The sequence below is a fragment of the Triticum aestivum genome, chromosome 5B (assembly GCF_018294505.1).
Source record: "Triticum aestivum cultivar Chinese Spring chromosome 5B, IWGSC CS RefSeq v2.1, whole genome shotgun sequence".
Lineage (NCBI taxonomy): Eukaryota > Viridiplantae > Streptophyta > Magnoliopsida > Poales > Poaceae > Triticum > Triticum aestivum.
Window position 1 is genome coordinate 395,936,183 of NC_057807.1, and position 15,555 is coordinate 395,951,737.

The following is a 15,555-nucleotide window of genomic DNA, read 5'->3' on the forward strand; positions in this document are numbered from 1 at the left end:
ATATACGTCGAGGCAATAGAGTACCTCAACTCACCATTTAGTGTGGCTAACCTGGCCAGAAAGGTCATCGAAAACAAAGGAAAAGGATTTTGCAATTGCATCAGATTATTTAGAAACCTGGGATGACTCAGACAGCATAACGACTGTAAATGCTCAAAAAGATTGGAGACATGCTACAAAAAAGGTGGCATAGCCACTCAGAAGCACAATATCAAGGTTTCGAGATCAACAGTTAACATACGGAAGTAGTAGGAACTGAACCGAGGCTTAAGTCCAACAATTCTATAAGTCTACGGATTAGTAACACGTGATCCTGATAGAGAGAAGAGAAAGCCTAGTTCCTTAACCCCGTAGGAAAGATAAGATGACTCAGATAAGAAGGCATAAGGTACCAGGAGTAAAAAGAGCCTTACGTTCCATCCCATAATCAATTCCCTTATATAACTAAAGAATTTATAGACTCAACTTCGACCAGTTTGGCTTGGTAATCCTACAGGCAGTCAGGCTCTGATACCAAAGCTGTCAGGACCCCGACTCAATTCCACACTGATCTAGAATGTAACACCTCATATCACTTTGCGGCCTTACGCATGGTATCCCCACGGGTGTCACCTTACCAGGCCCGGGACCGTTTGGGCCTTTTGGCACACGTATATGGTAGTGTCGCTAGCATCTATATGACAAGGAGCCTGGGCTGACATGGCTAGTTGTGAATCCAAAGTGGCACTAAGTTACAGGGACAGGCATACATGACCCAGCAAAGAACATGTCGGTCATTAGCGAGTGAATCTGGGCTATAGCAACTGGGCTAGCAGGACTCCGGTAAACCGGGCTGTAGCAGGCTAACAGGACTCCGGCAGACACCGCATGACATTTCCCTGAAGGGACAGACACAGGAACGAAGAAGGACACATGCCAGCCAGCCTAAGTGTTCTGGAGCAGTAGCAAGCTACCAAGGCTCAATGGAAGCACTAGGAGACATTTCCCAATAAGAGGGGCTACCAAGGATAGACAACTAGATAGTCAGATCCCACACATACCAAGCATTTCAATGACATACACACAATATGTTCGATATGTGCAAATACAACATGGCATGACAACATGACTCTACCAACTCAAGTATTTTATTCAATAGGCTCCGAGGAGCAAGATATTACAAACATGGGTCTAATGACCCAACATTCAGAGCATACAAGTCAAAGCACAAGCGGAAGCTTAACATGTCTGAGTACAGACATCTACAAATGAAAAAGGCTGAGAAGCCTGACTATCTACCAGATCCTGCCAAGGGCACAAGATCATAGTAGAGGTAACAAGCTAAACGTCGAAGTCCACACGGAACTACTAGCGAGACTAAAGTCTCTCTGCAAAACATAAAATAGGCAAACGTGAGTACAAATGTACCCAGCAAGACTTACATCAGAACTATCTACATATGCATCATTATCAACAAAGGGGATGGTGGGGTTTAACTGCAGCAAGCCAGCTTTGACACGGTGGCTATCCTGAACTACGACTGCAAGTAACTCTTTTGAGGTGGCGCACACGAGTCCACATATTCACCATATCAATACACCACTATGGATCTGCTCCCGTCTCCCTACGAGATCGCCATCCATAGCACTCATGCTTATCTTGTGTACTTTAGAGTATCCAATTTCACTTGTCTATGAACTGTATAGGCAACCCAGAGGTCCTTTACCGCGGATGCGACTATTCGAATAGATGATGTTAACCCTGCAGGGGTGTACTTCTTCACACAAGCTCTCACCACTTACCATCGTTTACACGACATGTACTCAACAACCTTCAAGCGGAAGCCCAACGAGGGTGTCGGCCACGGCCTACCTAAACACTCAAGTCTCTAGTCCATGTTTATCGCCAATTCAAGTTCCATCCACAGGGAGTCCGGCCGAAGTTTCCACATACGGCCCCGAATGATGTGTGCAGGGTTCCCGAGACACCAAATGGGCGCCCGGTACACCGTGCCATGTGCCTACCGCATCACATCCCACCCCTTGGATCAGCGCTGCCCACGACCTCCAGCATACTACAAACACCAGAAACTACTTGCAACTCCTGGACAGAGGACAAGGGTGATTAAGAAGCCGAGATGGTCAATTAAGGATCCTAATGAGTGGTAGTAGCTGTTCATGGATCACCAACACAGAACTCAGTTCCTGAGGACAATTTCAATGAGACAACCCACCATGTACTCCTACATGGCCTCTCACCGCTACCTTTACAAAATCGTGTTCACACACTTATCTCACACACAGTAGGACATGTTCATCACCATTCCAATTCATCCCCAATGAATCAGACATGACTGAACTCAAAGCAGTAGCAGGCATGACAAACAAGCATGAATGAGTAGGCACATCAGGGCTCAAACATCTCCTACTCATGCTAGTGGGTTTCATCTATTTACAATCAATGCAATGCATAATATGATGCATGATAATGACATGGAAATATGAGTGTGTTGGCCTAATGCAACTACAACCAGATGGGTTTGAGATATTTTGAACCCAACACTACTAGGAAAAGGCCTGCTAGTGGCGCACCAGTTTTGCCTACTAATGGCGCACTACTGGTGCGCCACTAGCACCACGCCATCAGTATTAAATACTAATGGCACACCACAGGTGCGCCATTAGTATCTGGTATACTAATGGCGCACCATGCAGTGCGCCATTAGTATAGCCCAACGTGCGCCATTAGTATGCCTCCCAGGGGGGCCATATTTACCCATGTGCTTTGGCATACTAATGGCGCACTTTGGGATGATGCGCCATTAGTATCCTTTCTATAGTGCGCCATTAGAGTCCTTAGTGGTGCACCATTAGTATGATATTAGGGATTTTTTTTCTTTTCTGATATTTGCACATGTTACAAAATATATTATTGGACAAAATATAGACAGCACCACACAACAACAGCAGATTCATCGAATACAATAGAATATTAGTCTCCGAATACAATTCATCATATTAGTCTCCGAATTCAAAAGACCGAACAAAGATAGAACATTACAAGTCCCGAGACCGCGAGTAGCGAGTTTTTCTTCACATTACAAGTCGATATCGATCATCTAAACTACCATCACATAGAAGAGAGCTGCGGTCATCATGATGAGCATCATCGCGATGAAACTGAAATCATCCGGTTCCTCCAACGCTCCCTCCTCTCTCCCGCTAGATAGCGCGCGTATCTTGATTCCGCCTCCGCCCTAGTGGTGTACCCTTTCTAACTGTTACCCCTGAAATAATGAACCTATCTCCGACACTCCTCCCAGTCAGCGTAGACTCCGGGAACCTTACCCTTGTACATGACATACGACGACAACTCTATGCACTAGCCAAACAAAACGTTAGTAGCAATTCACAGACAATGCATAAGCAATATATAAGTATGCACCAAAAGGATCGGAAGAGAAAAGCAAGACATTAATAGCACGATTCGTGGTCCTACTAATAAATAGCATCAATTACATCAAAGTTGAACGACTGTCCAAACCAAAGAGACATACAAGTTCATTAAAGTTTAATTACAACATGAGCCAATAGATGTTTCAGAACTACACATAGCATCACTACTTTCGACTCGACTCATGGGACCGAAGCGTGGATGAAGCCGCCGTCTTTTGTGATGGTCATGAAATCGCGGTCATTGTCAGCCTGCATTTGTAGCGTTGTTTCAATCTCACTGTTGGACAGTTGATATCTGAGGTAGAATTGCCCCGAGGTACGAAGGACATCTTGATGGATGATTTCTGCAAACTCCAACTAGATGCGAAAGAATTCTTGTCTGATGTCCGCGTCCTAGATTGCCGACAAGCTTGCGGCCCAATCTTTTAGATTATTTGGTAGGAGAAGGTGATTATGGTCCTGTACGATCGCCCACATGTGATGGAGGACATAGTAGGCATCCTTCTGACCACCAGGCGGCTTCTTGACACAGGGGAACGTCGTATTGTGGGTGAACATGTGCTTGCCGTACCTACGAACTGGCCTCTTGAAGGTGCCTCCAGATGTGGCATAGCCGGGAGAGCATCATCAAGAACTTTCTTGATATTTTTGTAGTCTATCTTCGACTCACGGTCCTGGTCGAAATACGTGGCCATGGAGTATTTCGGGCTTAAGAGGATGAGTGTGCAATGTGTGTCAATGCACAAAACACGGAATGTTAGAAAAAAAATAATGATCGAAATCATATGTTACGGGGCGGTGAGGGGATGACTTACTCGGGAAAGTAAGGCACGAGGAAGTTATCCTTATCTGGGTTTGCCAGAATGACGCCTTTGAGGTGTGAACTCGTGACTTGCCGGTCCCTAGCGCTGCCCAAGATCTTTGCACGCATGTAGAAGGGGTCGACTATCCCGATGTCCGGGGTCTTGTCTCTAATGATCCGCATCTCCATACTCAGTGAAAACAGCTGAACGAAGGTGTAGTGCAGCGGATCAAGGTTAAACATAGTGAAGATGTCATCAAACCGCAGGACGATCGCACCCCCAATGGCGTTATCCACAAAGCCCTTGCCCTCTGGCACCTTGGCCACGAAAATCGGGTATGCCACATCATTCTGGGAGAGACGCTGCTTCTCCAAAGAAAGAACACTGTCATGCAGACTCCGCATAGCACCGGTTGTAGCATTGACCATATTTGTCGGTAACATCGCCCTACCCGCCACATGCACCCTCCTCGAGATATCCTTAGGTGAAGGTGGCCCGTCTTGAGCATGGATCGTACTCGGTGCCGGCTGGCTCGCACCGGCGCCCTTGTTAGTCTTTCGTTTCTGTCCCTTCTTCTTGATCTGTTGTAATGGGATCGAGTTCTGCGCACAGACCGCCTTCTTGAGCGTGTTGGGGCTGATAATATTTCGCACATCAGCTATCTGAGGCTCGGTGAAGGTGGCAGCTGGAGGCGTCTCCTGTGAACTGAAGACCAGACGACGCCTGTTGCAATTGGGTTTCTCCGCGGTACCAGCTAGATCGCGGTCGTCCTTTTCAGGGTTGGGGTGTTGAGAAGGAGGCCCGCAGAATTCGTCACCGTACCCATGTTCGGCAAAGTACTTATCGATGTTGGTAAATGTACCGTCGTTGTTGTCATCGTCATCCGGATCCTGTGCCATATGCATGTCCGGATCCTGTGCCATAGGGATGTCCGGCAGGTCCGGTAGCGTTGTGGCGTTCTTGCCATTGCTTGGCGCCGACACGACTGGCAGTCTTGTCTGTGGGGTGGTGTCCCCCACCCCCAAACGAATCTGGCTCTTCGGCCAAAGCAGGGGCCAGCTTACGCAGGCGCTAAGGGTCATCGCATCATCTTCGTCGGCCCCAGCTGGTCGAATTGGAGGTAACAACTCGTCGCAGCCTGGCTACACCCGAACCAGTTCAACCCTATACACTGTGGGTGGCATCGGATAACCGTGGAACACGGGGTTTCCTGGTTGAATGATTCTGCCCTTGGCGACATTGATCAACTCGCCGCCCACGAAGTGCAGGAGAGTGCATGGAACATCGGAGGCGGCCTGCGAAAACATGTAGGGCATCAGGGATGCCCAGTCAAAGGAAAGGAGATGAAGTCATCGGCCGAGAGGCTTAGTTACCGTGATGCCGTCGAGCTCGGCTAATGTCGAGGCACCACCAACGGCGGGCGTGCAGCTGATGGAGGGGCCGCTTGCTGGCGAGGTGTCGACCGGCGTACACCCGGGTGCATTAAGATCCAATGCCCGTGCCGGCGCCAGAGACACGAATACCGCCTTCGCCGGAGACACCAATGGCGCCGCCTGCGCGTTGTGCGAGTTGCTGGCCGTGAAGCTGGGATTCAGGGACGGCCCCTGTTGGCCGCCCGCAATCCACGTCGTCAGCCCCTGAATCAAGGTAGGCACCATGGTGGTGAGCGTTGTTCCCATGTGTTGTTTCACTTGCTCTTGTATAATCTCTGGAATCTATGCCACTTGTGCCTTGAGTTCTTGAACCTCGCGCGACTGGCTTTCCGAGCTGGTCTTTCTCTCCTTTCGCCCACCAGCGGTATAGTATGACGACCATTTTGTGGACAAGCCTTTGCCGGCCACACGACCAGCTGACGACGGCTTACTGAGCTTATCCTTGTTTTTCATTACATTCAACGCCCTATTTAGAGTGTTGTCCCAAGCAGGGGAGCTCTGAGACAATCCCACACTACTGCTTTCAGTCTCCTGCGGTAGGAATGTAAACCATTTAGAAATTTGGCTTCATTAATTAGAATGCAACCATGTGGAGCTAATTACGCGGGGGTGTATTCCTTACCAGAACAAGCTCAAGCGCCCTGGTCTTCGGATCCGTGGTAAGCTCCTTTGTTATTGGGTCCTCCTTGTACCGGGCCCTGACAAAGTTCCTGGTCTGCTTGTCATGGTATTTCACAAAGCGGGGCGGTAGGCCTTGCTCGGCACGCTCCGCGTCCTCCTTGTCCCATATAGACTCCACCACTCTGTAACCGCCGAGACCGAGTTGGTGGACCCCTAAGTTCAACTCCCACATTTGTTTCTCCCACTGAATTGATTCGGAGGTTGCGCTGCTCTCGCACATGATCTTGAACTGCTTGTAGTCATCTTCACTGATCGAAGGATATTTCGCGTTGATCTTCTCATAACTATCACCTTTGTCAATCATTTTCTTCACCATGCTTCTCCAAGTAGACAGGAACATGCTCATCTTCGTGAGGGCGACACTGTTCACTTTATTCCCAGAGAGGCGTGTGTTTGCAAAGTCAGCGGGGAACTTGTATCATTCATGCAGCTTCGTGAAGAGGAGGCTGCGCAAATTCCCTCGGTCCTTATGCCTTAGGTTCTCGGTGTTGATCGAGACGGTGCTCCGGAGAATGCACCCGAGCTGAACCGAGTACCCCTTGACTAATTCTTTGGGCACCGTTGGATGCCCGTCGGAGTTCACTTCAGTAAATTCCTCCTTGACGGTGCCGAGCACGTTCGGGCGCCGGTCCTTCCGTTGCCTCTTCGGTTGGCTGCCATCTGTGCGTGCGCCGCCATCATCAGTTGTGGCATTCTCGGCGGCACCATTAGTGGTGTCATCCTCGATGCCCCTAGGGGTTGTCTAGTCAGGATCGGTGTCTTCCGTGGCGTCCTCATAGCGGTGAGGTTCTTCCTCCATCTCCTGGGACAGCTCCCAGAATTGCTTGCCGCCCGAACCGTCGGCCTCATCGGTGTGGGCCATGTTTCACTCTAAATAGGAAAAAAGTTTGGTCAAAAAGTTGGTTATTGTCAAGGAACAAGATCATGGTCTCATCATTTAGGGTTTGTCGACAGCGAGGCATCCTAAAAGCTAAGCTTTTATCATTTAGGGTTTGTCGACGCCGAGGCACCCTAAAAGCCTAAGCTTTCATCATTTAGGTTCTTATCGACACCGAGGCACCCTAAAAGCCAAGGTTTTATCATTTAGGGTTTGTCGACGCTGAGGCACCCTAAATGCTAAGTTAAGTTTTCATCATTTAGGCTTTATCGATGCTGAGGCACCCTAGGTTGAGTGATATATATGGGTATCTTCTAATAATATACCCTATCAAGAAAAGGGAAGAAGAATTCTAAGTTGGTCCTAATCACTTGGCTCTATTGCCACCTATGGTTTAATGCAGCAAGAATGGTGGGGCAGTTGATCCTACTTAATTAAGTACTAAGATACCCCGGCCCATGCATTAGTCACAAGTACCCCATATGTCCTATTTTTAGCAAAGTCATGCTAAAATTCATGGAAAATTTCAGCATGACCTTTGCTGAAAATAGGACATATGGAGTACCCGAATTTGCCGAAACGGAAGTTAATCAACATTCTGGCAAACTCAAGGGCCTCTCGGGGTACCTGCAAAATCATTATCCCCGCGTAATGAAGTCGCCAATGGGTCATTTCAGAAGATCACAAGTAGCATCATCACAAGTACAACATCATCACAAGTACAACAACAGGGATATTTTTATGATACAAGAAGAAAGCAGCCACAACTACAGTAAAAACAAGCAACTACACACACAGGAGTTGTAAAATATCCCTGCTATTCTTTTTTACATAAACATTGTAATTAGTCAAGACAACTTCTCTCATATTTTTAAACTTCCATTTATTTTAATCTACGGTAGAGACATGACATCATCACCCTCCAGAAAAAACCAACAAATATGGCATCAGAAACATATGTGCCACCTGTCAGAAAATATAGAAAAGAAAGCACATAGTTATAAAGATTAGTATTCGAGATTTTGTAGCAAGCTCTGGTTTCTCTTAGTGGCAATTTGGGTGAACCTTTCCATGCAAAAAATAAATAAATTGTTATACAGATTTTGGACCCCATCATATGCTAAGCAGGTGTGATGGTTCAGGCTTAATATATTTCAAGCAGTAGATGAGGTGCAAATAAACATTTTTTAAAACAAACTGTGGTGGGCTATTTCAAGACATTGCGGTTCGAGTGCTTCAGAATGGCTGTGAGATGAGAACTACCAGAATGGATGAATATTCATGAGGGTTCAGTAGTTGACATGTGAATTGGCAACTAATTTAAATCCAGGCAGTAGCACCAACTTCAATCCCTGGAACTGAGTGAATGAAAATTACACAACGAAGCCACACACATGCACATAGCAACGGTAGAAATGAGGAATCATCTTTGATCTCAGAAATGCTTTCTTTGACATCATTTATGATACAAGAAGAAAGTAGCCACAACTAAAGTAAAAACAAGCAACTACACAAACCATGATCTTGAAAGATCGTGAGAAGAAGCTGCTGGTAGTGCAACACAACACGTACAGACAGCTCAAAACCTTCAGCACAGTGTTGATGCTCTTAAGGTGAAGGATGATGCAATTGGTAGATTGCAAGCACAGGTTTTTGCTGCCGAAAAGAAGCCACGGAAAGCTCTAAAGCTTAAGGATAATGTAATTGGCAAATTGGCCGAAAATAACCTACTATAAAATTGTAAAGCTTAACTGGACTGTAGATGGTCTTAAGCTGACAGAAATCTAGTTTAGTAAGTAAAACTTAATCCAAATTTACTGCTTGGATGAGTCATCTAGAAAAAAACACTAAAACTACTTGCGAATCCAGTGCATCTCTATCAAGAATTCAAGATACAACTTAATAGATGTAAAGCTCAATAACATACATAGAATAACAGATGACACAGGCACACAGCACAAACAGAACCAAGGGTAACTTGTTTTTTCACAATTAAGGGTAACTCGTTGTGTAAGAAAACAGACAATCAGGTCCTCTTGACTAAAGTACAGCACAAACAAATTCACTTCAATTTGTCACTCCTCATCCTAGTTTAATTCACGCCACATGGGGCAAACCTTGGGCATGGTCATAATCACTTTGACTTCCTGCAGCAACTAAGCTTACTGCCCTTGGCACCTAGTGTCACAAACACACCGAAAATTGTCAGATCAAGTCACACAAGATAAACTACATGCTACTATTAGATGACCTTACTGCCGACAGGCCAACAAAAGAAACTTCTGCCTCTCAATGCAACACAAAACAGATTGAAGCAGCAGTGCTAGCAAAACAGAGCAGATATATAACCATGCGATTTACTTCTTTGTAAATAAAGACCAAGCATACATGTATTAGTTCTAATTTTTACCTGGCTAGGATCAGAGGCAATTAGGAAGCAAGCTGATTATTACTGTACCTTGAAATTAAGGGCGGATGAGGACCTGCGTGGTGGTGCCTATCAGTGTCGTTGAGCTCGCGCGGTGTGGTGAGCTCGCCGGAGATGGACGGGCCCTGCACACCGGTCGAGACTTAGAGCAGAGGTTGAGGGAAAGAGGAAGAAGAAGAAGAAGAAGGAAGTGGAGGGGAGAGGCTCACCTGTAGTCGAGGCCGTACACGGCACCGGCTGGCCGCCTTGGACCCGGAGGAAGCCGCGGTCGTGCCGGATCGCTAGGGCTCGGGCCGGCACAAGACCACGCCGCAGCAGAGTAGAGCAGCGCACGGACGGCGGCATCACGTTGCCTGGCTGAGCTGAGGTATAGGCGGTCGTCGTCTCCTCCTCCTCCTCATCCTCCTCCTGGTCCTCCTCCTCTAGCTCGGGGCGCGGGGGAGCGGGGGAGGGTGCGGTGGGTTGTCGGCGGCGGTGGAGCAGGGGAGGGTGCGGGGGGTCAGCGGCGGCGGCTGATGGAGCGGGGGAGAGGGTGCGGGGGGCGCTCGGCGGCGCGGGGGACCGGATCTGGCGAGGTGGGATAGAGATCGACATGGAGGGGGATCGAGATCGAGTGTCCATGAAATTTTAAAATATTCATGAGTTCAAAAAGTGCCCATGAAATAAAATCGAGAAATGAAGGCTACAATTTAAATACAATCGATCTTAGCTAGCTATCTGTTCACAATCTTCTTGCCCTTATTTTTCGTAAATGGAGTTCTTCTCTTGAACGAACGTCCTTTAGGTAGGGTGGTCCTGCTTCTTCTTGTGGTGTATGCTGATATGTCATCGTCATCGTCATGTTCCATCTTTGGGTCATTGTACTTGTCGAAGTCTTGCTCATTGGCGACTCCATCCATTCTGATGATCTTCCTTTTTCCTCTCCTCACGATAACACGACTGGCTTTTGCGGGTCGATAATGAAGAAGCATTGGTCCACTTGGGAAGCCAGTACCCATGGCTCATTTTTCATAGTGACGTTTGCGCCCGCGGTCTTGGATTTGGCTTCGGGTATAACCATGGTGGTGAAATACCGGTCTTCTTTTATGACGCTCTTGGCCCATCTGACACAGAACATCGGGACCTTCTCTCCAGCGTAGCTCAGCTCCCAGATCTCCTTGATCCTTCCGTAGTATCTGTCCTTGTCGTTACCGGTGTAGGATTCCATCATTACCCCGGAGTTCTGATAACCATCGCTCTTCATGTCCTTTCACTTAGTGTAGAATGTGTAGCCGTTGATATTGTACGCCTCATACGTCATCAGGTTGTGCTCGGTGCCCTGTGACAAGGCGAATATTAGTTGTTCTTATGCGGAAGAATCCTCATGTAAAGGGTACGACAGAAGCTGCTTCTTGAACCAATGCGTGAAACATGAGTTGTGCTCTTTTGATTATATCTCCGTCCGTCCCTTGTTAGCATCGGTCATTCTACGTCTTCTCAATAAAGGTTTTGTCCTCTAGCACCCAAGGATCGACTACGTCTATGTGTTGTAGCGCGACTAGGTTTGCTCTTTCAAAGTCGGTGAGTCAACCCTTGAAGTCGACATGCATTTCGCGGCGACCCTCACGGTGACCCCGTCCAGCGAGCCTACCGAGGTGCCTGTTGACGGGCAGACCAACGGGGTTCTCGATTCCTAGATAATTCGTGCAGTAGGAGATGCACTCTTCGGTCAGAAAGCCCCTGGCTATGCTTCCCTCTGGATGTGACATGTTGCGAACGTATCCTTTGATGACACCATTCATACTTTCGAACGACATCATGCTGTGCATGAACGTCGGCCCGAGTTGGATGATATCCTCCATGATATAGACCAGCAGATGCACCATAATGTCGAAGAATGTGGGCGGGAAGTACATCTCAAGCTCGCATAGTATCACCACGATCTCTTCCTGTAGCCTTCTGAGTTGCCTCATGCCAACCGACTTCCGAGAGATGACGTCGAAAAAGTTGCATAGGCCAAATAGCATTTCACGGACGTGCGTGTCCATGATCCCACAGATTGCAACTAGAAGTATCTGCATCATCAGCACGTGACAGTCATGAGACTTCATCCTGCTGAACTTCTGCTTCGCTGGGTCTAGGTATCTGCTTATCTTCCCTGCGTAACCGTAAGGAAGTTTTACTCCTATGAGGCAGGTGAAAAACTGATTGATCTCATCCTGACTTAGAGTGAAGCACGCGGGAGGGAAGTCATTTCCGGCCTTCTTGGCCTTTTTGCCTTTGCGACGACTTTCCGTGTCCTGCTTCGCCTCATCATCATCATCATCATCATCATTATTAGCGTGAAGCTCCTCCCTGATGCCCATTGATTTCAAGTCTGCCCTTGCTTTCGGCCCATCTTTGGTCCTCTCTAGCATGTTGAGAAGGGTACCAAGCAGGCTCTCGCACATCTTCTTCATGATATGCATGACATCAAGGCTGCGAGGCACACGGTGGATCTTCCAGCACGGCAAGTCCCAGAAAACAGACCTCGTTTTCCATACCTTCAGTAGCGGCTCTGGCGCCTTTCGCTTCTTTGCCGGCTCTGGCACCTTTTGCTTCTTTCCCGCCAGTGGGCAATCTTTCCAACTTTTCAATAGCTCGTCTATTTCCTCGCCGCTCCTCGTACCCAGGCGTCTTCGGGGTTTGGTTTCACCATCGATTTCACCATCGAACAGATCCTTGCGTTTCCTCCACGAGTCATCGTCGCGAAGCCACCTTCGATGTCCCATGAACACAGTTTTCGAAGACGCGGGATCTCTATCTAGCTGGCGATACGTTGTGTCATCCATGCACCTAACGCATCCAGAAAATCCGTGGACCACCTGCCCCGCGAGATATCCATAACCGAGATAGTCGTGCACCGTCATGAGTAGTGCGGCTCTCATAGGGAAATATTCTTTCTCTGCGCCGTCCCATGTATTAGCTGGCGTTTTCCACAGCTTGTCTAGCTCCTCTTTCAGCAGCCCGAGATACAGATTGATGTCGTTCCCTGGTTGTTTTGGCCCTTCAGTTAGCATACTCATGTGAATGTACTTCCTCTTCATGCACAACCAGGGGGGAAGGTTGTACATCCACACAAACACAGGCCAGGTGCTATGTGTGCTTCTCTGGCTGCCAAACGGATTGACTCCATCGGTGCTCGCGCCCAGCACGATGTTCCTTGGATCCTTCCCAAATTTTGGGTGTTCGAAGTTCAATGCTTGCCACTGGCTCCCATCCTTAGGGTGACTCAGCATCTTGTCTTTTTTATTTATCTCCGGATCATTTGCGTCATCTTCTCACTTCTTCTCCTCCCGATCCGCGTGCCAACGCAGGAGCTTTGCTACCTTAGGGTCCGCGAAATACCACTTCAGATGAGGAGTGATCAGAAAGTACCACACCACTTTTCGAGGAGCTTTCTTCCTCTTCTTGTATCGAGTGACGCCGCACATTAGACATATGGTATACTCCGCGTGCTCGTCCCGATAAATGATGCAATTGTTCATGCACACATGGTATTTCACATGCAATAAATCCAGAGGACACACGATTTTCTTCGCCTCCTCGAAACTGGTTGGGCACTTGTTCCCCTTGGGAACACGTTCGCGCTAGAATGACATGTTCTCGTCGAAGCATGTGTCGGTCATTTTGTGTTTTACCTTCATCTCAAGAGCCATGAGTGTTACTTTCAGGCGGGTATCATCGGGCCTACATCCTTCATACACTGGAGTAACCGCGTCTATCTCTAGTTGATCTAGCTTGGCTTTCTCTCGGGCGGCAGCTCTTGCGTTATCCGTCTGCTTGAGAAGCAGCTCTTGAATATGAGGGTCCTGCACCCAGCCCATCGATTGTCCATCATCGTCTGCTCCACCGGCATCTTCATCTTCATGATCATTCCCTTCGTCTGCTCCGGCATCTTACTCATCATCATGTCCGACATCTTCTACATGATGACTGTGTACATCACCATGCCCTGGAGATTCTTCGTCTTCTCGCCCGCCCAAGCCGCGGTGGTTGTCTTGCTGCCCTTCCTCATTTCTTGCCCGACCCCCATGGACAACTTCATAGTCATCACCTTGCCACCGATAGTTATCCATGAAACCACACAAGAGCAAGTGTCCCGCACCTGCCCGGAATCCGGGTCTGCAATAAGGCTCTTCAGCTTGCATCTTCGACACGGACATCTTATCTCCATCTCGTTCTTTTGAAGCATCTCAGCCTTCGCGGAGCTCAAAAACCTATTCACAATGCCTTCGGTCATCGTGCGGACCATGGTCGCCTGTGGTGTAGAGAAAAATGATATTTTAGAACCAAGAAAAAATTTGGCATGACTTTGCCTAAAAATAGGACCAAAAAGAATGCATAGTTCCAAAATTCTCGCTGAAACAGAAATGAATCAACATTCCGGCAAAATATTGGCAACTATCGCATTTCAAATACTGGTGCCTGCAAACACAAACATATATGCAACACCACAAACATATGCAACACCACAAACATACATAGATCTAGCTAGTCCATAAAAAGTGCATGTGCACATTGTTGGAGGGAGAAAAAAAGTAGATCTACAACATAAAGATAGCTTCCCCCTTACTTACCTATCAAAAAAGCTAATTTAACCACTTAATTTGGATAAATCTATGGTGCAAATGAGGTGAGGAGGAGGAGGCAGTCGAGACAAGCTTGGAGGAGGAGGTGGAGAGAATGAAGTGGGGAAAGTGAGTGGGTAGGTGTGGCTGTCCAAAATATCTAGCTGGTCCCAGGTTACTAATGGCGCACCACCTACAAATGTGCCATTAGTAACATTGGTTACTAATGGCGCACCTACTGATGGTGCACCATTAGTAGTTTTGCAAAAAAAATATTAAAAAATATATATATACTAGTGGCGCACCGGGGCATAGTGCGCCATTACTAGTTTAAACTAGTAATGGCGCACTGTGCCCTTGTGCGCCATTAGTAGTTTTGCAAAAAAAATAAAAAATAAAATATAGTAGTGCGCACTGTGTGGCTGGTGCGCCATTACTAGTTAAAACTAGTAATGGCGCACCGTGCCCTGGTGCGCCATTAGTATGTTAGGAAAAAAATTGTTACTAGTGGCACACCATGTGTCTGGTGCGCCATTAGTGTCTTTCACACTAATGGCGCACCAGCACATGGTGCACCACTACTATATACTAGTGGCGCACCAAATGTCTGGTGCGCCATTAGTGGTCATATCATCTATAGCCCTTTTCCTAGTAGTGCAAGGTTCAAGTTCAAACTCAAACTATGACTTTATGAAGTGCATTATCATGTTTTGGTATAGACAGCATGTTTAAGTTGCTTTAACATGCATGAAAACTAGTGCAGATGGATAGATTGGATTTTTCTGATCATTTTTCATATATAACTTATTTCATTTGGAGTTATGGTTGAATTTCTATGAATTTTGGAAGTTTTAGCTATTTTCTGGAATTTCCTGGATTATATTAAATCCAGAAAATGATTAACTGCGTCAGCCTAGCGTCATGCGGACCTCAGCAGGTCAATAGACCCGGTCCAGGTCAAACCTAACCAGTGGGGCCTACTGGTCAGTGACACAGTGTCAGCTACAGAGGCTGACATGTGGGACCCGGTCAAGACTGACGTGGCCAAGTCAAAGTTGACAGGCGGGCCCCCCTGTGATTAGTGCTAATCTAACAGAGAAATTAAACTAATTAGGCACTAGGGCCCACTTGGGAGTGGCTCTAGGGTTGGTTAGCTGGGTCATTAGCGCCAAGTAAACTGGCGCCACGTCAGCAGGTTATGCCGGCGACCATGGCAACGGCGGGACCTCGCCGGAGTTGCTCGTGGTGGCACTACAGATGGTTGTTTGCGACGGGGTTTGTCTCTACGGGGAGCTGGAGGAGTGGCACAT